Raw genomic sequence first — 25,958 nt, 5'->3', positions numbered from 1 at the left:
CACGTTCCTGGTGACATTATCCACAATTGACCAAAAGTGGAAACAACCCAAATGTCCATCAAGAGATGAAGGGGTAAACAAACTGTTGTATGTAAATACAATGGAATGTTATTCAATCTTAACAAGGAAGGAAATTCGCATACCTGCTACAACACGGATGAATCTTGAAAGCGTTATGTCCTCAGTGACATAAGCCAGGCCCAAAGGGACAAATACTGTATGATTCCACTTATGTGAGCTACCTAGAGTCATTCAATTCAAAGAGACAGAAAGTAGAGCAGTGGTGACCAGGGTCTGGGGGGAGGGAAGAATGAGGAGTTACTATTTATTAGGTACCGAGTTTCCAAGTTTCCGTTTAGGATGATGAAAAGTTCTGGAACGGACGAGGCCGATCGTGGCACAACAAATTGGGAATGGACGTAATGCGCCTGAAATGAATGGTAAATTTTATGTTAGGTACATTTTACCACTCACCCAAACAAGATATTTCGGGGGGGGGGGGATCTCTCTCAGATTCTGGTTCCAACAATGCCTGCGTGCGACAAGGCCTGAGCTTGCGGCAAGCTTCTTACCGGTGACTCTGCTGGGAGGTCAGGGACAATCCTTCCGGGGAGCTCCGCTCTGGGGATACAGTATAAGCCAGGCCTTACACATCCAGCATTTTCCATAATAATTTCCAAGTGTGGAGACGGAAACCTGCTTTAGGGAAGCAGTGAGTCACTTTGGATCTTTATCTGAACTTGGCCTTTTCTTTCTGGGCCATTTAAACACATCATAAACACACACACACACACACACACACACACACACACACACCTTTTTATCTGGCTTGCAAACGTAATACACAGTGTTGACAATTTTACAAACGCAGAAAAGCACCCTTGAGAAAATAACAAATACATGGAATTGCAACTCAGAGAAGCCACAACTGACTTTTGAGGGTGTCTATTTGACCTGCCTTTCTTCTCTATTCATAACAGGTACCTAAAATCACTGTGGTCATGTATCATGTTTTATAATCTGCATTTTCACTGATACAATGTACAATTCACCTTGTCTTTAAATCTATTTCTATAGTCCACTTCTTTAAATAGTGAGTTTTTTTTTTTTAACATTTATTCATTTTTGAGGTGAGAGAGGGGCAGAGAGAGAGGGAAACAGAATCTGAAGCAGGCTCCAGGCTCTGAGCTGTCAGCACAGAGCCCGACGTGGGGCACGAACTGTGAGATTATGACCTGAGCCAAAGTTGGATGCTTAACAGACTGAGTCACCCAGGTGCCCCTATAACCCACTTTTAATGCTGACAGAATAATCTGTTTTCAGATGTTTTATATGTAATGCCTGTATCTAATTTTTCCACTGTTGACCACCTAGTGATTTACAAATATGCTGTGATGAACATTCTCCTTCTCCAGTAATCTTTAGGTGCTGCTAGAATAACTAACTTCACAGAGGATTTGCTTTTTTAAAATTTTTTTTTAAAATTTTTTGAGAGATAGAGAGAACACAAGCCAGGGAGAGGCAGAGAGAGAGGGGGAGACACAAAATCTGAAGCAGGCTCCAGGCTCTGAGCTGTCAGCACGGAGCCCAACCTGGGGCTCACACCCACGACCTTGGGATCATGACCTGAGCCAAAACCAAGAGTTTTGATTTGACTTAGCCACCCAGGTGCCCCAAGGATTTGCTTTTTAAATGTTCTCACAATGGCGCCTGGGTGGCTCAGTCAGTTAAGCATTGACTCCTGATCTCGGCTCAGGTCATGATTTCATAATTTGTGAGTTCCAGTCCTGTGTCAGGCTCGGTCCATCTCTGTGCTGACAGTGAGGAGCCTGCTTGGGATTCTCTCTCTCTCTCTCTCTCTCTCCTCTTATCCCCTGCTCATGCACACACACATGGACTCTCTCTCAACATAAATAAACTTAAAAAACAAAAAAGTCTCTTGCATATACTACCAATTAGCCCTCCAGGAAGGGTGAATGGATTCTTCTAGCATCAGCAGCGTATGAGTATGTGCAGGTGGGTTTTTCACCTACAGATGTCTTCGTTCTACCCAGCAGGAGACCCGTCGTGGCAGGAATGCCACTGTCTTTTCACTTTTGCTGAACAATTCCAAGGAGAGGTGGGCAGGGAGGCCTAGGGCTCTGAGCTCTCGTGGGGGCCATGGCCCTGGACACGTGGTACCTACCTGACTCTTAAAGGTTTGACTCCCGCTTGCCCCTGGATGCCACTTTTCACCACTTGCTGGTCCTGGTGGGACTGCCCGACCCACATCGAAGGCTTTCTGCCAGGCCCACCGGCTCTTCCCTGTGGCTCTTTGGATGGCATCCGCCATTGTGGGGTCAACAGTCATGGACACATCTCTGCAGCGAGGAGCACCCCGCAGCCTCCCCTGCCACATACAGATGTTCTGTATGACCCTCCAGTGGCCTAATCACATAGGACCTTAGTCTCATACCTGAGGCTGGTGTGGGGCACAGCATCCACATCTGTCTATCCCGGTTACAAGGAAGGCCGCCAGGGCACCAGAGGTACAGAGCCCTGGCCATCCTTTGTCGGAGGCCCCCGTAATCATCCCATTGTCCTCTGCCCAGGGCCACAGGCTCCCCTCATCTGGACGGTCACCTCCCTAACTGCTGCCTGCCTCCTCTCTTGTGGCTGTCAGAGCGGTTCCCTAACCCCCAGCTCACACCCCCTTCCCTCCTTAAAACCCACTGCTGCTCCACGGCCCCAGGGCGGCCCCTGCTTCCCTCTCCAGCCTCACCTTCCCCCAACATTGCCTGTCCTGACCCTCCCTGACTTTGGGAAGAGCCACATCCCAGCCCCAGAGCCCTACTGGGCTGTGAGTTTCTAGAGAGCAAGGACTCGGGTCTTCTGTGTCCTCAGTGCCCAGCCTGGGGCCTGCTGCCAGGGTCAGGGCCAGGATGGCACAGCTGGTGAAAGCAAGCAGCGAGCACAGATACTCGGGGCAGTGCTGGTTGGAAATTAATTTAGATCATCCTCTTTCAAACATGCGATCATCTGGAAACAGAAAGGCTGGAAGTTTGTTCTTGACAACAAAGAATTAAAAAGCAAAGGGAAGGGGCGCCTGGGTGGCTCAGGCGTTTAAGTGTCCGACTTCAGCTCAGGTCATAATCTCACGGTTCGTGGGTTCGAGCCCCACGTCAGGCTCTGTGCTGACAGTTAGCTCAGAGCGTGGAGCCTGTTTCGGATTCTGTGTCTCCCTCTCTCTCTGACCCTCCCCTGCTCATGCTGTCTCTCTCTCTCTCAAGAAAAATTAAATAAATAAATAGCAAAGGGGAGCCATAAACAAGGTTCACCATGTCACCTAAAGGAACAACTGTCTACTATAACTATGCTCTGTGACAGGGGACCAGAGCTGTCCCTGGCTGGGCACCCCCTCTGGTGAATGCCCACCTACCTGCCCTCTGAGGTCACCCAGGGCCTCCAAGCTCAAGCTCAGCTCAGGACTCCAATGCTAATTACCACCTATGCCCACTTTCCAATCAGCAAAACGAATCCAAAATCCACATCACAGCCTGCCCTTGGAAGGGAGGATGTTTTCGAACATCTAGAACATTCTACAAGGTTCGGTGCAGACACTTCTCTTGTGCTGGCCCTGCCCTCCCCTCCCTATCAAGTGATTTGAGCCTGCCTGTCTGTAGCAGGAGGGTCAAATGCCCGTGTGCACGCCCGATACATTTGCACATGGCTTATTTTGCACCACGGGGACAGAGAGACAGAGGCATCTGTGCTTTGTCCCCTCTTCTCTGTCCTCATAAAGGCTCTTCCATCTTAGCGATCTGAGAGGCCTGTGTCACAGCTGCAGGCCACTTCCGTGGATGCTCCTCGTGTTTTGACTGCCAGCACTGACTGGCTAGGTACCTCAGCTTGGCCTCTGAGAGCTGCTAGCTTCGAGGGCCCCAGGGAGAGCCAGGGGTCCCGTCAGGAGAGCCCCCTGACCCAGCGAGGCCAGGAAAGCAGGGGTCCAGAGAGGAAGGGATACCACTTAGGAGGACCCCACTGTGCAGGCCTGGCCGTGGCCACTTTTGAGACCGCCAAGGTGAAATGACAATGTGAGGACAATGTGGTAAGTTAAATTCCACGCGTGCTCATCAGGAAGAAATGGCCTTTATCTTGAGGTTGTGTTCCTACTTTTCTTGGTTTAAAAATAATGTTTTAAAAAAAAGAGGAAATTATAATTAATCATTTTTCCTAAGCTCTCAACATGGAAAAATAAAAGGTTGGCAATCTTCAGTAACTCTTCAAGATTTCCTTTGAAACGTGACCAGTCTGTGAATTCCAGTCTTTCTGAGAACACCTTTCTGCACATTCCCTGCTGAGACCACTGGGGAGAGTCACTACCTTGCTACTCCACGCTTAAAACCTGCAGTGGCTCCCTATTGCCTTTAGGTTTGGTTTGCTAATTTCTTAGCGTGGCATGGAGGGTGTAGGCAGGAGGGAGGGGGGAGGGGGGAAGAGGTAAGGATCGGGGGTAACTCCTGGAGGAGGTGGTGTCTGAACCGAGCCCTACAGGTTCGGTAGCTAGTTGCCAGGTGTGCTAGGTGCCAGGTGTGCTAGGTGCTAGGTGTGCTAGGTGCTAGGTGGCAAGGGGTGGGCGGAGAAGAGAGAGGCACAAAGATGAGGCAGGCTGGAGAGGATGTTCCCTGCAGGAGCGCGTCATGTGCCGGGATGGTTTCAAAACACCGAGTAGTGGGATCTGCGGAGCAGGGACAGGGTCAGGGACACACTGGAAATGGAAGCTAGAGAGACAGACAGGAGACAAGGGACTGTGACATCAGGATCCTAAGTAATTCTCAAAGCAGGGAGGAAAATATAATTGCGCCCATTTCACAGATAAGTCTCAAAGGGACAGAGGGACGCACCAGGAGCACAGAGTGAGCGAGTGCTGGGGAAGAGACTTGAACCTGGGTCTATCTGACTCCAAAGGCTAAACTCTCTGCCACCTGAGGGTCTGTATGGTGTTGGGAGTCCCCTCCCTGGTGCCCTATGCCACCACCACACACCCAGTCCCTCCTTCCTGGGCCTGGGAAGGCTCCGGTGGACTGGCAACAAGGCTCAGCTTAGCCCAGGCTGCTGCCAGAAACCCCCTGGAAACATACCCCCATGCACAGTGCCCCCCCTTCCCCAGCCTTCAGTCCTCCTCTGGCGCCTGGTGGGATGGCTGGCTTCACACAGATGCTCTGAGCACAGAGGCTATAGAAAGTGGAGGGTCCTTGGCAGCCTCAGGCTCTGGACCTCCTGACGGGTGGTCTGAGCCTCTCCAGAGGGTCAGGGGTTGGGGACACCTCTGGGAGACAGTGGAGCTCAGAGGCCCAGGAAAAGCCAGCTTCCACCTCTGTGGAAAGGCTCTGTGCCTCTTTCCAAGTACTGGAATTACCAAGTGCCATTGAGAGTCCCTTCCACCGTGACACAGCGTAATCCGCGTCGGGTGGCCTTCATTCATCTCATTACACAGTCAGTAAATGCGTCCCAGGTGCTACTGGGCTGTGGGGACTGAGCAGTCCTGCCCACCAGAAGCTGCCAGTCGAGTGGGGCACAATGAAACACTGTGAGGAGCCCCTTGATGGGGAGCGAGGACTATGGGACAGCGATGCTCATGACGTCGGCTCCCGCACCCCCACACTTGGAGCTCGGAGTCCTCCGACATCCCCGCAGACGGCAACCCCAGCCTTAGGGAACATGGGGGAGTGTCCCCAGGCCACCAGGCCGCAGGGCTGCAGAGGAAGCCAGGTGGGGGAAGGCTGTCTAACAAGGGCATTCCTGCCCGCCCGCTGGAAGACATGCCCCCCCACACCCCCCACCCCGTTCCTGATGGGCCTCGAGACCACCAGCCGTCGGCCACCTGCCCCACCGTTCTGGGGAAACTGAGGCCCAGAGAGGCTGCCCCTGGTCCCACCAAAGGGTGGTCACAGCAGTGACAGGGTCCTAGGCCCGTCGCCGCCCGCACTGGGGCAGGGGCTGGAGCAGCTGGAGAGGAGCGGCTCGAGGCAGGAGGGGTGGAAGGCACCTGGCAAGGGGGTGGCAGTGGGAGGGGTCCCTGGCAGGGGACTTGGGGACCTCCTGGCAGCAGGGGAAGGCTGGGGGCCTCCTAGTAGGGAACATGGGGGGCTCCCGGCCAGGCCGCCCGCCCAGACGCGCTGCCAGGCTGATTAGCATGGGCGAGGGGCGCTGGCGCGGGGGGCGCCGCCGGCCGAGCTGGCACGTCCCTCGCGGGCCCAGCTGGCCCGGCCGAGACACAAAGCGCCTCAGACGGCGGCGGCGCTCGGGCATTCACGCGCAGGGGCGGCCCGGGCGCGGGCGGCGAGGAATTCCCGCCGCCGGGGCGAAGAATAGCGCCTGGGCCGGGCGGGGCTCGGCCGCCCGGCGCTCCTGACCTTGAACCTTTGTGACTGGAGCGCATGCAAATCGCGGCAGGGCCGCGCCAAGCCCCGAGGGCGCTGCGCCGCCCGGGGTGTCCGGGCGAACAATGCGCCACTGTCCCCGCGCGGCGCGGCGGGCTGGGAACGGCGCGGGCGCGCACCCGGCGGCGCGGCGCCGAATGCCAATGCGGACTCGCCCCGCGTGGCCCGCGGGGCTGGGGGCGGGGCGACCCTGGGGGGAGGGGGGGGGGGGCTCCTGGGAGGCCCCGCCCCGCGCCCCGCCCCCCGCCGCGCGCCCCGGCCCTCCCTCCTCCCTCCCGCCCTTCCTGTTTTCTTTCATTAATTTTATTTTTAAAATCCCTTCAATGATGGACTCCAGAATCGAAGTCGCCCCAAGTCACCGGAGACCCTTGCGTTCCCCGGGTGGGTCCCCGCGTCCTCCGGCCCGGGGGCACACTGCATCCTGCGAAGGCTGAGCTCCCACAATCCAGCACCTCGCCTGGGCCCCTGGGCATGGCGGTCCCTTCTGTCATCGACGCCTTTCCCCGGTGTCCCCACCACAGGGACGAGACTTCGTCCACGGGGTCAGGCCAGTCCCCAAACGGCGGTACAAAGAGGAAAGACGGGGAGGGACCCTCCGGGAGTCGCTCACTGGTAAGAAGGGTTATTCGGGGCCAACACGTGGGCACGCGGCGTCTGTCCTCACCCGCCGGGGTATTGTCTTTACCCTGTGACTCAGTAGGTGAGAAGCCGTGTCTCACGAAGCGCATATACCGTGAAGGGAGCTTACCCTGGTTCGTATGTGCACGCCCACAACCGGGCAATTCTAGCACTTTCTATTAATTTGCATTAAACACAGCCCCAGCCCAGAATCCGATGTCCCAGACCTAAAGGTGGCGGGTGACTGCTCCCTCGTCCTCTTGGGACAGTGTTCTTATCTGATACGGAGTCTGGGGCCTGCCTGCCCATTTTACGGAGACAGTGGGTAAGCGGCCAGTCCTCGGGGTCCCTGAGGCTACGCAGGCGTGAGGTCGGCCCCTGTGTGTGCGTGCGTGTGCACACACAAGTGCATTCCCGCAGAGGTGCTGGGGAGCTCAGTTCTCCCACAGAGAGGGCCCAGGACAGGAGCGTGAGGTTCAGAGGAGGTGACCTTGGGCTAGACACGCCCTCTCTGGCCTCAGTTTCCCCAGGTTAAATGGGAAGATTGTAGAGAGGATCTCTAAGAATCCTCTCAGTTTTCTTAGATACGCACTTGGGCCTTGAACAACACGGGTGTGAACTGCACGGGTCCACTTCTATGTGGGTTTTTTTTCTGATATTTACAGTACACTTGTGTATACGTGCTTTCGTGTGCTTTCCCTTCCTCGTGGTTTTCTTTTTTCTTTTTAATGTTTTCTTTATTTTTAAAAATTTCCCCCAGTGTTTCCATTTTTACTTTTTGAAGTATGAGAGTAATACATGTGTATTGTAGAAAATGTGTGTTTCAGAAGCATATATAAAGAAATGGAAATTAGTAACTCTGTTAGCAATTGGATGTTTCCTTTGCCTTTTTCCCGCAGATATTGTGTACCTGTGAGCTCGTGTCACATACACGATTTTACATCACTGTTTCATGGCACCAGAGTAGCCCATGCTTTCTTTTGCATCACTGATGGTCTGAGCTACTTTCTCTCCAGTTTTTTTGTTTTTAATAATTTATTGTCAAGTTAGCTAATACACTGTGTATACAGTGTACTCTTGGCTTCGGAAGTAGATTAAGAATTTTTTTAATGTTTATTTTTGGGAGAGAGAGACACACACCCAGAGTGCTCGCAGGGGAGGAGCAGAGCGAAAGGGAGACACAGAATCTGAAGACAGGCTCCAGGCCCCGAGCTGTCAGCACAGAGCCCGACGCGGGGCTGGAACCCACGAACCTCAAGATTGTGACCTGAGCTGAAATTGGACGCTTAACCGACTGAGCCACCCAGGTGCCCCCTCATGATTTTCTTAATAACACTTTCTTCCTCCTAGCTCATTTTATTGTAAGAACACAGTATATATAACACATACAACATACAAAGCTCACTTTATTGTAAGAACACAGTATGTATAACACATACAACATACAAAGCTCACTTTATTGTAAGAACACANATTTTCTGTAAAGAAAATCTTTGTCCTACAAAGATGTCCTACAGCATTTCCTAAGGCCTGGTTATTGCCGATTGCATCTCCATGGTGTTATTTAACGTTTTCTTCTGTCTCCTGTATTTTCTGTAAATTGGAAGTTGGATCTAGAGGAGTGGTTCTTAAAAGTGGCCCATGGGAGGGGCGCCTGGGTGGCTTAGTGGGTTAAGCGTCCGACTTTCGCTTAGGTCTTGATCTCGCGGTTCGTGGGTTCGAGCCCTGCGTCGGGCTCTGTGCTGACTGCCAGCTCGGAGCCTGGAGCCTGTTTCCGTCTGTGACTCCCTCTCTCTCTGACCCTCCCCTGCTCACGCCGTCTCTCTCTCTCTCCTAGAGATAAATAAAACATTAAAAAAAAAAAATAAAGAGCAGGACGAGAACCCAGGGCTGCGCGCTTCCGGAACATGCTGGCCGTTTCGGTTGCCGGCGGGCAGCTCTCTCGTTGAGCCCTCCTTTGGGTTGGATGCTGGAACAGACCTCCCGAAGGGAATGACACCCTGTCCTTGGGGGGAGCTCCGAGCCTGGCTGGCGAGAGGAGGGGCGGGGAAGCCAGTGGTGGGTGGGTGGGGGACAAGGCATGGTGAGTGGTGGGCATGCTGTACGGGAGAGCGGAGGAGGCGCTGGAGGGGGGCCAGACCCCCTGGGGTGGGAGCTGCCTGAGCTGAGTCCTGAGGAGGAGTAGCTTCTTGTCAGGAGGAGAGAGTGGAGAGCCCCTCAGGTGGAGGGGAAATTACTGGCAGAGGTTGCTTCTAGAAGAGAGGGAGCATCCTGGCAATGGGAGCACTCCTGACACAGGGAAGATTACTGACACAGGGAGCACTCCTGGCAAGGGAAGCACTCTTGGCACAGGGAACCCTCCAGGCGGGGGAGCACTCCGGATACAAGGAGCATCGCTGACACAGGGAGCACTCCTGATATAGGGAGCACTCCTGACACAGGGGACATCCCTGGCAAAGGTAGCACTCCCGATACAGGGAGCACTCCTGACACAGGGGACATCCCTGGCAAAGGGAGCACTCCCGATACAGGGAGCACTCCTGACACAGGGTACATCCCTGGCAAAGGGAGCACTCCCGATACAGGGAGCACTCCTGACACAGGGTACATCCCTGGCAAAGGGAGCACTCCCGATACAGGGAGCACTCCTGACACAGGGTACATCCCTGGCAAAGGGAGCACTCCCGATACAGGGAGCACTCCTGACACAGGGGACATCCCTGGCAAAGGAAGCATTGCCGCTACAGGGAGCATTGCTGGCACAGGGAGCACTCCGGATACAGGGAGCACTCCTGACACAGGGAGCATCGATGGCAAAGGGAGAATTCCTGACACAGGGAGCTCCCCACCAGAGGGAGTACTCCAGGCAGAGGGAGTATTCTGAAAGTGCTCTCAGGGACACTGACAATGCACTTCAGGGAAATCCCTTCCTCAAGCCAGTTTTCCTACTTCTTTGCGTTTATACACGCTGCCTCAGGGTGGCCAGCAGCACTAGAAATAGCAGACTTAAAATCAAATGCAGGGGCTGGTCTGACTGTCAGAAAGGGCGGGGTAGGAAAGGAGCTGAGGGAGACACGGAGTGAATAGAATCAAGTGCCTGGGCTCCTGAGGGTTTGCAGGCGGGGGGCATTTTGCCTTTGGAGCAAAAGCTCACTGAGGTCCAGGGTGCTGTCCAGGAGCCGCTGCATGCACAGGGGGTGGCATTTCGACGTGGCCCTGCAAGGGGGCACCCGGTCCGTGCCTCTCCCGCACGACAATCTGGGTGCCGGGGCTGCTGCTCTCGGGTGGGCTGTGGGGACGGAGGGGACGCATGCGGCACACGCTGGATGCCCTGTGGCCCACATTTCTGGGGGTGCCTGGCAGGGTGCCTGGGCAGGACCTGGGGAGTCAGGGAAGGCTTTCTGGAGGAAGTGATGGCAAAGGGCTGAGTTGATTCTGGCAGGAGGTAGAATGGCTGCAAAACGTCAGTAACACTGGTATGGACCCCCTGAGGCAGACAGGAAAAGCGCCTCCTCTGGGTCCTCTGCTGCTGAAGATCTGGCTGCATGGGGTCGGGGGGGGGCGGGCGTGAAGCTGGGACCTCCAGAGGGTGGCTGCAGAGGGGACCCAGTGTGAATGCCTGAGTCCTTTGTACTCCTAATAGTACAATAGGATTTCTGAAATCAAATCGGGAAGTCATGGTTGACTGGTCTTCGCTCCCAAAAGACACGTTTTGGAAACAAACAAAACCCACAAAGGCTGCAAGGCCCAGATGTGCCCTTGGCCTCCGGACACCTGGGCGTCCCGCAGTCAGGACCGGATGGGGCCCCAGGCATCATGGCCCCTGGAGGCTGGCCAGCTGAAGGGGAGACTGAGGCCCTGGGGACTCTTGTCTAAAGCCAAGGCGGGCCGGGGAGAGGACCAGGTCTCCCGCCTTCTAGATCTTTCCACTACTTCACCGGATTCCTCGGAAATTAGCAATGGAAAAGCGATCCCACGCTGGGGGAAGAAACGAGTCATATTTTCCGTCCTGGCTCCTTATGAGCACCTGGGACGCGGTGGGTCTCCCACAGACACTGTGCGGAAGAGCTGGGTTATGTCACAAGGGGGAGCAGTTAACGAGGACGTTTTGGCGGCGCTGACATCATGGGTGGGGCTCCTGTGTGAAATTAGCCACCGGGACCTCAGCGGGCGCGGTACGGCCTCTCCTGCGGGCTGCCACCGCCCTGGGGCTGGGTCGCCGGCAGAGGGGATGGGGGTGGCTGGCTGGCTGGGCTGGGCTGGCCCGAGGGTGGTGGCGAGGTCCCATGGCACATTGCTGCTTTTGTCCCGGTGGACGTGGAGGCTGAGAAGCCAGAGTTGGAGCTGGCCTGCTGAAGCCTGCCCCTGGCTCGCCACTCACTGGCCCTGTGCCCTTAGTCAGGCTGCCTGGCCGCCCCCGCCCTCGGTTTCCTCCTCTGTGAAATCACAGAGCAGACATAGCGGGTGCCTGGCACGTAGTAAGTGCTCAGTAAATGCCAACATGTACTCGATACTTCTGCTGGGCTCTCTTTCTCTCTGAGCCCCACACCGTCATGGAGTCCTGTCTGTTTTGTCTTTTCTTCCTTATTCCTCTGATACCCAGGCATGGGTCCCAAACAGCTCCATGTGGAATGAGCTAGGAGCTAGAGAAAATGGGCCTGAGTGTCCGAGACCAATGCATGTCGTCCACGGAGGGCTGGCTGGGCAGGCTTGTCCCACCTGCCCCACGAGAGAGAGGGGGGCTCACGCCCCTCTGAGCTTTGCTGAGTCCATGAGGGGAGTAGCAAAGGAAGGCTTTGGTCTCCTTCCAGGTGGTTCAAGTCACCTTCTGTGCCCATGACTAAGCCAGGTTCCTTCCTTCCTTCCCTCCCTCCCTCCCTCCCTCCTTCCCTCCCTCCTTCCTTCCTTCCTCCTCTTTTTCCCTCTCTCTCCCACGGGCTCTCTCTCTCTCAACTGTATTGGTACCTGTTGCTGCTAGTTGCTGAAAACAGAGTAAAGCCGAGGACATCTCCCTTCTGTTGTTCCCATACTAATCATGTCACACACGCAGCAGGTATTGGGCAAATAATGCAGAGCAACTCTGTCCAACAGGCATTTCCGTGATGGTCGCAATGCTCTATATCTGAGCTGCCCAGTAGCCTCCGGTGATGACTACCTGTGGCTAGTCCTGCTGATGAGCTGAATTTTAAAGTCTATTTCATTTTATTTAAAGACAATTTTTTTAAATGTTTTATTTATTTCTAGGAGAGAGAGAGAGACAGCGTGAGCAGGGGAGGGTCAGAGAGAGAGGGAGTCACAGACTGAAACAGGCTCCAGGCTCTGAGCTGGCAGTCAGCACAGAGCCCGACGCGGGGCTCGAACCCACGAACCGCGAGATCATGACCTAAGCGAAAGTCGGACGCTTAACCGCCTAAGCCACCCAGGCGCCCCTATTTCATTTTAATCAATTCAAATTTAAATTTAAATAGTCCCCCGTAGCTAGTGGCTACCATTGGGCAACAGAGCTGTAAGTCACAACCCCATCCCACCACTCGGATGTAAGAGGTGTTCAGGGGCGCATGGGGGCTTAGCTGGTTAAGTGTCCGACTTCAGCTCAGGTCATGATCTCACAGCTCGTGGGTTCGAGCCCCGTGTCGGGCCCTGTGCTGACAGCTCAGAGCCTGGAGCCTGCTTCGGATTCCGTGTCTCCCTCTCTCTCTGCCCCTCCCCTGCTAAAGCTCTGTCTGTCTGTCTGTCTGTCTGTCTCTCTCTCATAAGTACATAAACATTAAAAAAAAAAAACTTTAAAAAAAAGAAGTGTTCAGAGCAATTAATGTATTTATTCAAACTTGCGAGCGTATTTCTGGTGGCCTGTCTCTCCGCATTGGCGTGGGCCCTAATCTGGTTTCCTTGAAAGCAGAGCCTGAGACAAAAGTGGGCCCGCAGGCAGCTTAGCTGGGACAGAGATCCTCTGGGAACCCATAGAAAATGCTTTATCAGGTTGATCTCTGCCACCAGGGCCTGGGACTTGATTCCCAAGGAACTTCTGCGGTACTTGGGAAATGCATCCCGAACTATCTGCCCAGGGGATGAGCGCGGGAAGAGTTTATCACCAGCTTCTGCTCACGCTCGGTTAAGGTTGGCCCCATGGATGTCACTGTGGCAGTCCTGGGCCGCGTGAGCCCGAGTGCCGAGCGGTCCCCCCAGGCACCCGCGTCACATTCTCGGAGAATCCCCGGGGCGGGAAGCAAGCTGCATCCAGCACGGGCCCGAGGCAAGGTACTGTCTGGTTGCTGCTGGCTGAGGCTGGGCACAGCCCCTGTGACACCGGCTGAGTGGCGGTGGCTGGAGTAGGAGACGGGGCTGGTGGGCTCTGTGGTGTGCGAAGGCGTGCCCAATACACCCCCACCCCTCCCCTCCCTCGCACCTGCTTAGGCTTCTGATATGGTCTAATCCGCCCTTTAAGTGCTGGCTGGCAACAAGCTGTCTAAGTCTTTATTTAGTTATTTATTTTTTTATTCTTTTATTTATTCTTTTAAATTTTATTTATTTATTTTGAGGCGGGGGGAGAGAAAGAATACCAGGCAGGCTCCTTGCTGTCAGTGCAGAGCCGGATGCAGGGCTCGAACTCACGAACCGCGAAATCACGGCCTGGGCCAAAATCAAGAGTTGGACGCTTAATCGACTGAGCTACCCAGGCGTCCCTGAACAAATGTGTTCTTAATACTGGGGACACGGTACCTTATGTCAGAATTTATCTTCTATCCTCCAGTATTGAAAGCACTTGCCATATCGTGGTCACTAGGTTTTGAAGGGATGAGCGGTGGGTGTCTGAACAGAATGTAAGTTCCAGGGAAACAGAATCCTTTCTGCTATATCGCCAGAACCTAGAACGGTGTCAGACTCAAAATGAGAACTCAGTAAATATTAGCAGAAGAAATAAAGTGATTTCGAGTGGGGTTTACTATCAGTGAAATATACAGCAAACATTTTCAAAATATTATAGGATTGTTACTGGGATGGGTAGATCAACAGACACAACAGAAAATCTGGAAAGAGGGAGAGGTGTGTACTACAAATTTCTCTATGTCTACTCTTTTTAAAAATCAGAGATGGAGGAATCGTCAACCATTCTGACAAATGATGTGACATCATCTCCATGTCTCCTCTCACCAAAATAAACTTGAGGTAGACTAAGAATCTTAAGTTTAGGGGCGCCTGGGTGGCTCAGTCGGTTGAGCGTCCAACTTCGTCTCAGGTCATGATCTCGCAGTTTGTGAGTTCGAGCCCCATGTTGGGCTCTGTGCTGACAGCTCAGAGCCTGGACCCTGCTTCGGATTCTGTGTCTGCCTCCCTCTCAGAAAGCCTCTCTGCCCCTCCCCTGCTCATGCTCTGTCTCTCTCTCAAAAATAAATAAGCATTAAAAAAATTAAACAAAATGTATATTAAAAAAATGAAAAGACATATGTACCCCTATGTTCACTGCAGCATTATTTACAATAGCCAAGATATGGATGCAGCCCAAGTGTCTACTGATAGACCCTGGATAAAGAAGATGTGATATACATATAATAAAACCTTGGATTACAAGTAACTTCTGTGAGTGTTACATGATCTCCACATGATGATCACATGATCACAAGTCAGCCAATGGTTCTTGAAATTCACTTTGATATACAAGTATTTTGGACTACAGCTATGTTTCTGGAATGAATTAGGCTCGCAAACCACGTTTATACACACACACACACACACACACACGAATATTACTCAGCCATAAAAAAGAAATCTTGCCATTTGCAACATGGATGGGCACGGAGGGCATAATGCTAAGGAATTGAGTCAGACAGAGAAAGAGAAATAGCATATGATTTTACTCATATGTGGAATTTAAGAAACAAAACAAAGAAAGGAAAAAGAGACAGACAAAAAACCCCCAAGACCTTTAAATACAGAGAACAAGCTGGTGGTGGCCAGAGGGGATGTAGGTGGGGGGTTGGGGGAAATAAAGGGGATTAAGAATACACTTATCACCATGAGCACTGCGTAATGTATAGAAAATTCTTGAATAATTATATTGTACATCTGAAACTAATAACATGATACTATGTTTAATTATACTTAATAAAAAATATTAAAAAACAGAATTTCCACACGGGAGAAAAACAATAGAAACAGACTTGAAAGGCAATCACAGGGAAAAAATAGGTACCTTACAAGATAGTTCTCACTCAATATAAAAAAAAAAATCCCCTTGCAAAGTAATGAGACAACATATTTGCAAAGGATACAGATGGAAACCTACAGAAAAGATCAAATGTCTAATATATCTATGGGAAAGGTTTAATTTCGACGGCTGCAAATTAAGATAAAACTTTCAGTTATTAGATTGGAAAAGCTTATAAAAAGATGAAAGAATGTGCTTATAAAAGACGATAAGTACCAGTGAGAGTTCAGGGAAGGAACACTCTTGTGTGTTGCTGGGAGACAGCAAATTGGGAAAATGTCCTGGAGGCAAACTGGGCGACGCTCATTCATTAAACAAATATTTATGGAGCTTGCCGGGCACGTGGTAATAGCTTTCTGCTCATCCCTTGCTCTCCACCTTCCCGTGCGGTGGGGGAGAGCGATATAAAGGAAGGAAGTACAAGAACCAAGTTCATAACTACTGCAAGGTGAGAAAGTACTCAGAACTGTGTTCAACAAGGGGTCCCGTCCGGGTCAAGATCACTGGGGAGACTTCGCTACGGGGGTGGTTCTGAAGCAAGTCTAGCACCATGAGGATTTAGCGAGATGCGTGGTGAGGAACTGTCCTGGGCAGCGGAAACGGCAAGGTGAAGGTTGTGATGAATCTGGGGCTGTCCCCACCCTCCCGCACCTGTGATTCCTGGTGCGCTGGGGCCCCTGCTGATCTTCCCTCACTTGGCTTCTGATTCCAGAGCTTCTACAATGTATTATCTCTTCTAGCCAGCTTCACCCCCAAATTAGTAGATCATCAAAGAAACGGGAAAGTGTGCCTCATAAAGGAAGTCAATAGATATGAACTGTGGGGGGGGGCGCCCAGATTTCAGGGTTAGCAGGCACATACTTCAAAGTGGCTACTGTGAATATATTCAGAGAATTAAAGAAAGCTATGCTTGGAGGCAAATAGGTTCAATGAATTAAATAAAAATACGACATCAATGACTAAGCAGATAGGGGCTCTCCATGGACAAATGGAAATGATTAATGGAAATTCTGGCGCTGAGAAAAACAATAACTGAAATTTTATTTTATGTATTTCTTTTTCTTTTTTTTTCTTTTTTTTCTTGTTTCTTTTTTTTAAATGTTTATTGATTTTTGAGAGACAGAGTGCAAGTGGGGGAGGGGCAGAGAGAGAGGGAGACACAGAATCGGAAGCAGCTCCAGGCTGTGAGCTGTCAGCACAGAGCCCGACGCGGGGCTCGAACGAAGCGCGGGATCATGGCCTGGGCTGAAGTCAGACTCAGCCGACTGAGTTTTAAACTGAAATTTTAAAAACTCACTAGGTAGGTTTCAGTCTTGGAGATGGCAGAAGAAAGGATCAGAAAGCCGGAAGGTAAATCAGCAGAAAGTTTTCTATCCAAAAAGCAAAGAGAACTAATATTGGCAAATAACAACAACAATAGAAATAATAGTAAAGGATGAGAACTTTGGAGGCCTGTGGGACCATATCAGGTGGTCCAGATTCATATAATTGGAATCCCAGGAGAGGATGGAGGTGTAGGGGCTTAAAATTTTTGAGGAAATTGGGGCGCCTGGGGGGCTCAGTCGGTTAAGTGTCTGACTTCGGCTCAGGTCATGATCTCATGGTTTGTGGGTTCGAGCCCCGCGTCGGGCTCTGTGCTGACAGCTCAGAGTCTGGAGCTGCTTCCGATTCTGTGTCTCCCTCTCTCTCTGACCCTCCCCTGCTCATGCTGTCTCTCTCAGAAATAAATAAAACATAAAAAAATTTTTTTGAGGAAATAATGGCTGAAAACGTCTTAATATTAACAGAAAACATTAACTTACAGACCCAAAAAGCTTGACAAGCCCCAAGAGAAACAAGAGAAACCACTTCTGAAAACCAGAGGAAAAGGGGAAATCTTGAAAGATTTGGGACAAAAAACCGACCCATTTTTTTGTGAAGGAAAATGATGATTTCATCGACATCTAGCTTGTCATCCAGAACCAAGAAAGGACAAATCCAGAGCTGTCTCGTACATATGATAAAAGTCCCGGGGCACCTGGGTGGCTCAGTTGGTTAAGCATCCAACTTCAGCTCGGGTCATGATCTCGTGGTTCGTGAGTTTGAGCCCCGCGTCTGGCTCTGTGCTGGCAGCTCAGAGCCTGGAGCTGCTTTGGATTCTGTGTGTGTCTCTCTCTCTGCCCCTCCCCTGCTCGTGCTTTGTCTCTCTCCTTCAAAAATAAATAGACATTAAAAAATTTAATAGAAAAATAACACAAAGAAAAATCTCAAGATTCCACACAAAGGTAATTTTCAGGTTATCCTGGAGAGAGAGGGAAAGTTTCTAAAATTACAAAAAAAATCATAAATCACAATACTATTAGCTTTTTATAATTACAAAGATATTATAATTATAATACTTATAAAAGTATTTATAAAAGCTCTATAGTCTGTCAGAGTAGAAATTGCAAAAAAATTGATTATAGGGAAGCCTGGGGTGGCTCAGTCGGTTAAGCATCTGTCTCTTGGTTTCTGCTCAGGTCATGACCTCGACCTGTTCATGAGTTTGAGCCCAGCTTCAGGCTCTGTGCTGACATCGTGGAGCCTGCTTGGGATTCTCTGCCTCCCTCTCTCTCTCTCTCTGACTCTCCCCTGCTCACTCTCTATCTCTCTCTCCAAATAAATAAACATTAAAAAAAAGAAGAAGAAAAGAAAACTGATCATAAGGCAGATAGCTGATTACTGTCCCTGGCTATGCAGATCGATTTTGTACAGTAGACACAGAACCACCTGTCCACACAGCAGCATCCCTGGGCGTTAGGGGTCTCGCCGTCCAGGTCCCACTTGGGCTCACTCAATTTTCTCCGTAAGTGTCAGCCCCCTCCTCTACTCTGCCCTGCGGCCGCTACCGCAGAAACATTGGAGCCTTGCAGTTTGGGCTGAGGCAGGGCTGAGGACGTGACGTGCGGGGAGACCGCAGTGTGCTCTGGTCGTTACAGCCCCGGGCGGTCAAGGCCAACCAGGAGGCCGGGCAGCCAGGGCACCAAGAAGGAGCACCCCGCGAGCTGGGGGTGGGACAGGAGCTTCCGGAAGGAGCTGCATCACATGCCGGGACAGGGAATCGGAGGCGACCTTGGCTTTGGCAAGAGAGAGCTCATCACTGACTCTGACAAGAGCCTTTCAGTGGAGGGTGGCCGAGGGGCGTCTTGGTGGGTGCGTGGGGGTTGGTGGTAAAAGGGAGGGAAGTGGCGGTTTCTGGAGGTGGGTGTGGCATTGGGGGTGTTTTTCCCCAGTGAGGGAGGGGCCTGAGTGTGCCCATTGGGCGCCGGAGGGAAGGGAGAGGTAGGAGATGAGGCAGACATAGGAAGAGGCTGCCAAGGAGGCGGAGGGGACGGGCCGGGGCCTGGGTGAGCAGGTGGGGACGTGGAGCTGAGGGCGTGGGCTCCTGCGCGCTGGGCTTGGTGGCTGGAAGGCGGGAATGCCCCCCCCCCCGAAGCTGGCGCCTCGCCCCAGATCTGGGGACTGCCTTTTACCACCGCCGCCCCCCACCCCTAGCACCTGGGATGAGGAGTTATCCATGTGACAATCTGATGGGCTGTGACAGCACCGTGGGAAGGTGGCTGGAAGGACTTCTGCGTTCAGAAACATACAAGTTGCAACACAGAGCGCGGCTGAGCGCGGCTGGGGCTGCGGGCGTCGGGCCGCCGGGCTTGGCCAGCGCCGGGTCCCCAGCACGCAGACCGGCCGATGCCCCGCGGGAGGCAGGTGGGAGGCAGAGGCTGAGTCAGACCCTGACTCAGCAGGGCTGCCTCTGGGGACTGGAAGGGGGTCCTGCGGGTCCTCGGGCGCCACGAAGCCACCCAGCTCTGCCCCTGAGAGGCCCTTCCTGGGAATGTTCCGGAATGCATGTTCTCAGTCCCGAGTGAAGGTGGCTTCTTTCCTCCTTCCATCGCTCAAAGACATTTTCTGAGATGGTCCCAGGGCCTCCAGTGTCACAGGCCCCAGAGGGAATCCTTCGCGGTCTTCGATGGGATACAACCCCGCCACAGTCACCCCAATGTCATTCACGCACTCGCCGCCTTACCCCTCCTCCCCTCTCTCCTTCCTCTCCTGCCTCCCTCCCCTCCCTGTGTTCACGGATGGCCCGCTGTGCCCTGGGACAGACGTGAAGCTGGCCCCGTCACCTGGACCGGGAACAGGAGGCAGGGGGAGCCTGGGGAAGGTGATGAACTCAGCGCCTCAGGCGTGGGGGTTGGTGGGGCGTCTGGGGCGGCTGGACAGGCTGGAGGCCCCACAGCAGCGCCTGCTCTGAGCCTCCCTTCCCCCACCTCGGGGCTCCCTCCAGCACACACAGCTCTGGCGTCTAGCCCCGCAGGGTTGGCCTCAAGCGGCAGAGACCTGCCTGGCTCAAGGTCATGGCCCCTGTGGGCCGGCCACACCCAGTGATGGATGCAGTCAGGAGTTTAAGCCCCGCGAGTCCATCCGCCTCAGGCCAGCCCTTCTGGTCCCAGAGCTCCTGAGGCCCGGGCCCTGCCCCTGCTGCACCCTTGCCCTCCTGGCCACAGGGGTGACCCCAGGCTGCCCCTGACTGACATCCTGCTCCCCTAAGCCGCCCTCGGCGTGGCTTCCTGCAGCCCGAATTGCCACACGGGCTGAGTAGAGCACACCCCCCTCCTGGCTGTGGGACTGAGACCCAAGTAGGCGAGGGCCCCACGGACCCCCATGGAGGCCACAGGCGGGGGCAGTAAGGGGCTGCTGTGGCTCTGGGAGGGGCCGTTGGGGGCAGACCCCCTGCTCGGAACCGCTTCCCCACCTCCTCAGACTCAAAACCCCTCCCCGGCTCAGCATCCCTCGGCTGATGGCTTCTGGCTCCTTCTGGCCTCCGTGCCCCTCCTTGCTGAAGCTTCCCACGCTGGCCCGAGTCGGAGTCGCAGCTCCTGGGGTGACGCAGCACCTCCTCCTGGGTCTCTGAGCTCCAGGACAGCGACCGAAATGCACGCAGAGACTGCCGGTGAGCCCCTGGCTGGCTCCGGGCCTTTCCTCTTGGGGCGCTGACTCTCAGGAGCAGGGCTTCTCTGGGGGTGGGATCCCAGGAGACACGAGCGGGGAGTGGAGAGGTGGCAGGGAGGGGACGCCCTCCAAGACAAGCCGCCTCTGAGGGCCGCTGGGCCTCGGTCCCCGGTGAGGGCTGTTCGCGCCCCCACTCCGCCCTCCTCGGGTGGGGCTTCGGGTTTTCCTGAGAGTGAGGCAGGGAGAACACACTTCCCGTGGGCCCGTGTGGGGTCACTCTTTGGGGGTGCCCTTAGGAAGGGCGGGGGAGGCCCATGGGCGTGTGGACGCTGGGGCTCTCGGCATCTCACTCGGGGATGGAGGGGAAACGCTCTTTATCCAGCGGCGTCTGCTGTCTTCAGTCTCCCGAGCGGCTCAGCAGGGAGGGGCCCCCCAGCCGCAGCCTGCACCCCAGGGGCCCAGAGGACCGGCTGGGAGCCTGGCAGCTTAGCTCCGCTGGCCTAGTGTAAACCCGTGTACCGCCAGGCAGGCCCAGTTGGCCACCGCGAGCGCCGAAACAGCCCAGCCTTTGTCCCGGCGGCCGCAGGCGCCGCGTGCTCAGTGCCCAGCTTGTTTTTCCCAGGCTAGGCCGGGCCAGCAGAGCCACCGAAGCCATGGAAACAGACGCAGGCCACCTGTCCCACCCCAGCTCTGCTCGCTGCCCACTTGCTTTCCTGGTCTCCGCGGACCTCCTGGGGTGCTGGCCCGGCCCCAGCTGCCCTCATCCCGCCCGCCCAGGATCGCAGCCGGGCCGCTGCGCGCCCAGGGGTTTCTAGCCGCCCGGCACCCGTCACATGCCGCAGGCTCTGAGGGCTGGGTGCCGAGGGCTCCTTCCTCGTGACCTGCTCTCTCCCTCCTTCTCTGGCCACCACTCGGGCAGCCCAGGCTGGCTCAGGGAAATGCTCTTTGGTCAGAGCTTCCCCACTAAGAAACAGGCCACCTTAAAAGGTAGTGAGCTCCCCTTCACATGAGACGTTTAAGAGTAGACTCTCAGAGTTGCTATGAGGGAATCTTTGTCATGTGTGTGGGAACTTGATCGATTGAATGGATGAGCACAGGAAGAATTCTTTCATTCATTCATTCACTCATGACTCATTCATTCATTCAGTAGACACCAGAGAGATCCTTCTTTTGGGCTAAGGCCCAGTGCCAGGTGCTGGGCATGTCACGGGAGGTTCCAGGCCCAGTCCTTGCTTTCTTGGGAAGCAGAGGACACGGAGGGGAGACTCACAAGTGAAGAATGCCTGCAGTCAGATTCAGAGCCTGGAGGGACTACAGAGGCGATGAGTTCAAGGCCCTAGTCCACGGTGGGGACACTGAGGCACGGGGGCACAGACATGCCACACAGGGCCTGGATAACTCCCCAGAACTTCTGGACCCACAATCATCCAGGCTGCAAAGGCCTGTGGGGGCTCTGAGGAGGGGAGTGACTCAGAAAAGTCTCTACGGTGAGGCTGGGGTGAGGCTGGACATTGTCCACACATTTGATGCACCGTCCCCAGTACGAGTTACGCAGGCTGTGAATGCCAAGGGCGTCTGGGGAGACTGTTGCTCACTGACGGAATCCGGGGGTCGGGCAGGCTCGGCTTGTGCATAACACACCACTCCGAAGCAGCAACATAAAACGGCAGCCATTTTCTTCTACTTCTGAATTCTGTGGGTCAGGCATTGGAAGGGGCACTGTGGGGACAGCTGTCTCCCGCTCTGTGATGTGTGTGCCACACTGGGGACCCCGGAGCTGCTGGGGCGGCGGCAGCACCCTCGCGTCTGGCGGCCGGGCCTGGTGACTTGCACCAGCACCTCTCCACGCGGGCTCTCCATGCGGCTCGGGCTTCCTCGGGCACAGGGGCCTCGGGGGGCCTGAACTTGCTTCTCACGTGGCAACTGGGGCTCCAGGGTACGTGCTCGGCGGCGCTTTAGGACTCAGCCTTGCCCTGCCTCCACACTCCCGCCTTTCAATGGGAGGAGCACCAAGGAATTTGCAGCCCTATTTAAAAATGGCTCCCCTCCTCCCCTCCCTAGCCTCCCGTCTCCTCCTCTCCTCTTTGAAAATTCTGCCATCTGCCAAGGCTGGGCTTAACTGCCTGCCGAGCCAGAGAACCTTCCTGCTAACTCCGTACCCCAGTGGCACTTCCTGGATCCCTTTCCAACTAATAACGCGGACAGCTGTGAGTGTGACCCTTGTCACCTTGGAAATGTGCCTGTGTGTTCACATGTGTATGTGTTTTGGTTCCCAGAACAACTTTGGGAGACGTTTCAGAGGAGGGGGCATCTCACCTGGGGTTTTGGAGGATGTGCAGGAGTTCTTCAGCCAGGGTTTGAATAAAGATAGGGTGAGCCCGGGCACATGCGCAGTCGGCTGTGGCTGGAGGACAGAGTTGCATGGGCTCTAGGGCATGGGGGGGAGTGTGCTTGGGAACTGCACCCAGCAGACTTGTGCCTTGGGAGGACCCCTCCAGCCCTGACTGTTTGAAGGCTGGAAGCTGGTCTGGGAGGGGCTCGCCCACAGGCCTTCCAGGAAAGCCTGCCTGCCTGCGCCTCCTATTCTCTCTTTTGCGTGGCTTGAAGGGCCCTTCAACCATTCTCTGGGGTGGGTGGGCATTGTTAGCCCCATTTTACAGACGGGGAAACAGGCTCAGGGATTTCTCTGGAATCTAAGCTGGGTGGGAGGGCTAGAACCGGGGCTCAGGGCCCCCTTTGTCTGTCCCCGTGCCCTCATCCGTCAGGACCCACCCGGGCAGTACAGGAAGCTCCCCCTCTCTCCCCAGCACCCCGGCTGCACCCCCACAGCTCCCCACCCCTCTCAGCCCTGACCACATGGCCCAGCAAAGCCCATTGAGAGCCAGCTGCAGGCAGCCGGGGCCTCTGGTTTACATCAACAGGCAGCAGGGAGCACGGTCACGTGCTCACGTATGTCCAGTGCCCGGGGCCGGGCAGGGGGACACGAGTAAGTGGGGGAGGGATGCTGGACCGAGGGGAAACTGAGGCCTGGAATGGGCTATGGGGCTGGGCTTCTAGCTTGACCTGACGTCCCCTCCCGTCCCAGCATTCGCTTCCGGCTCTTGAAATAAACCCTCTGCCCGCCTGGTAGCCAGCCGGCTAGGGCCACTGCCACGCTGCCGGCCCGGCCTGGTCACCCCGCAAAGCTGACAGAAGCCAGCTGCCTTCCCAGCGGTCGCTCGGCAGGCAGACGCCCGGAGGCGTGACGCCTGCCCCCGGCCGGCACCCGGGGCTGCCAGGGGGAGGCCTTGGAAAGCTCGGCTCCACTCGTGCTCCCCAGGGCTTTGCAGCTCCTTTCCGGAATGGCTTCCTGATGAGGTAATGCAGCTCGGAGCGCGGGAGGAGGCCGCTGGGAAACGCTGCTGGCCAGGCCCCAGCTCGGCGGGGAGATGGCGGCCCGCGGCCTCCCGGCCCTGCCTGTCCTGCCGAAACGGGGACTGACCGAGCCAAGTCGGGGAGCGGGGCTCCCGCCGAAGCGCTTGGCAGCCTCACTCTGAGGCAGCTGGGGGACCCCAGACGTTTGCTCACCGCCTGGCCTCGGCCCCCTGTCCCCGGCCTCGGCCTGCAGCCTCACAGCCACCCTGAGGGTCCCCGCCCTGCGACCACGTCACCACGCGGCGGGGAGGGGCCGAGGCCCAGAGAGGGCGCGCTGTGGCCCGGCAGGGATGAAGGCACCCCTGGGGGGCAAGGGGGGACCCCTGGGCACGGATCGGGTCTGGGAAACACGCCACGTGCTTGCTCTGACCTGCCAAGCGGCATCTTCCTGGAACACAAGTCTTTTCCGGCCACAGAGCAGAGAGCTCACGGCCGCCTAACCCCCTGTGCGGCAAGCAGGCCCGGCGTCCCCTCGGGCCTCTCTGGGCCCCGCGTCAGCCAGCCTCCACCTCCTGCCTTCCGGGGAGCTGGCGGGAAATGGGAACTGAGCAGGGTGCCTCCCAAGGGTGACTCCTCTCCCTCCCCTGCGGCTCCCCCACCCTCCCAGGTGGACGAAGGCTGTGGAAAGGCAGCCACCCAGAGGCGTCCTGGGGCCCTCGCCAGGCACTGGGAGCCGGGGGAAGGTCACCTCTCAGGGTGGGCCCAGCAGGCCCCTGCTCTTGGGGGAATTTAGGGCGCTGGTGGTGTGCGGACGGACAGAGCAGGGCAGGCCTTGGGCCTTGGGCCTGTCCCGTCCTGTCTGCCTCTGATCTGTTGAGTGACGTGGGCCAAGCCCCTGCTCCTGGCTGGGCCTCGCTTTCCCCATCTGCAGACTGGAGGCGCCCCTGGGGCTGGGGTCAGAGAGGAGGCCTCAGCTGGATGCCAGGAGCCCCCCCTCCCCCCCAGGTCTGTGGGCCCAAGACTGCAGCTGTGTGCGGGAAGCCTCTCTCTGGGCCTCGCCTCGAATTTCCGCATTGGAAGAGACCCAGGGACCACAGCGCAGCTCCGGGTGCACAGAGGAGGGCCAGGCAGGCCCCAGCCGTGCAGGGATTAGTGGCTGGGCCAGGATCTGAGCCTAGACTCCTCTGCTGGCCTAGGGTGACCCCGCTGGGCCTCCTCCGACTCCCTGCACAAAGCCAGGCTGGGGAGGGCCAGACTCCAGCTCCCGTGATGGAACTGCTCCCCTCTGCTGCCCCCTGGTGGCCGCAAGGACACATGGCGGCCCGATCCTAAACCGCGAGGCACCCACAGGCTCCAGGCACCCAAAATAGAGGCCCATTAGTGCCAGGACACCTACAGGGCTGGGGCACCCACAGACCCAGAGGCACCTACAAGGCGCCCTCTAGGCTCACTGGATCTTCTCATGCCCCCATGGGTGGGGTATGGCCACGATTACCCCTTTACGGACAGGGAATCAGAGGGGCCAGTGGGCCAGACGGGAAGACCCCGCAGGGAGATGCCTCATCAGGTGGCTGGTGGCATTTGCACTCAGATGCCTCAAATGGAAAAGAGCCCCCACCCCAACCAGCAGCCCCCTGGGGCTTGACGAGGAGGCTGAGGCTCCCTATTCCGTGGGACGGGGTGGTCACCCAACAGGAGAAGAGAAGGGCTCAGCTCACGGGAACAGGAACGGGTGTGTCTGGGCCCTGGGTGCAGGGCGTGAATGGGGCAGCCTCACAACCCTGAGACCCCCAGCCCTGGGTCAGAGGGGACCCAAGGGCCCGTACCCACACCAGGAGTGCCCAGAGCCACCGTCCGCCTCCCCCAGGCATAGGGTCTGCCCTCGCTGAGCCCCCACCCTGAGCCAGCCCTTGGCCAGGGGCTGCACACCCCCCAGGTCTGTGCTGATCACCCCAGGTTTCCACAGGGGAGGCAAGTGGGCTCAAAGGGTCTAGCGACGTGCCCACGGCTGCGTGGTGGCCACACTGTGGAATGCACTTCTGGCGACACACACTTCCAACAGAGTCATTGGGGGAAGGGGGGACGGCTGACGGGTCAGCAGCTAAGAATGTGCTGGAGGGTCCTGTCTGCAGGTGATCACTGGCATGAATGGCCCCTGGTCTCTAATGTCTGACGACCGTCCCTTCCCTGGTCTCCATGAAGCTCGCTCGGGCTCTTCAACCAGCCCCCACCAGTCCCTCCTCGCTGGTTTTCAGCGCCCTGCCTGGGTACCTGTCGCAGCAGGCAGGAGGCTGGCGCCGGGCTGGGCATGAGGCCGGGGCCCAGCAGAGAAAGGGGGTTTAGGGGTGGAAGAGCCATCATCCAGCTGAAGCCAAGCGTCAGCTTTTGCT

This window comes from Hyaena hyaena, unplaced genomic scaffold (genome assembly GCF_003009895.1).
Source record: "Hyaena hyaena isolate Hyena2069 unplaced genomic scaffold, ASM300989v1 scaffold_4, whole genome shotgun sequence".
Classification (NCBI taxonomy): Eukaryota; Metazoa; Chordata; class Mammalia; order Carnivora; family Hyaenidae; genus Hyaena; species Hyaena hyaena.
This window is presented reverse-complemented; position numbering follows the sequence as displayed.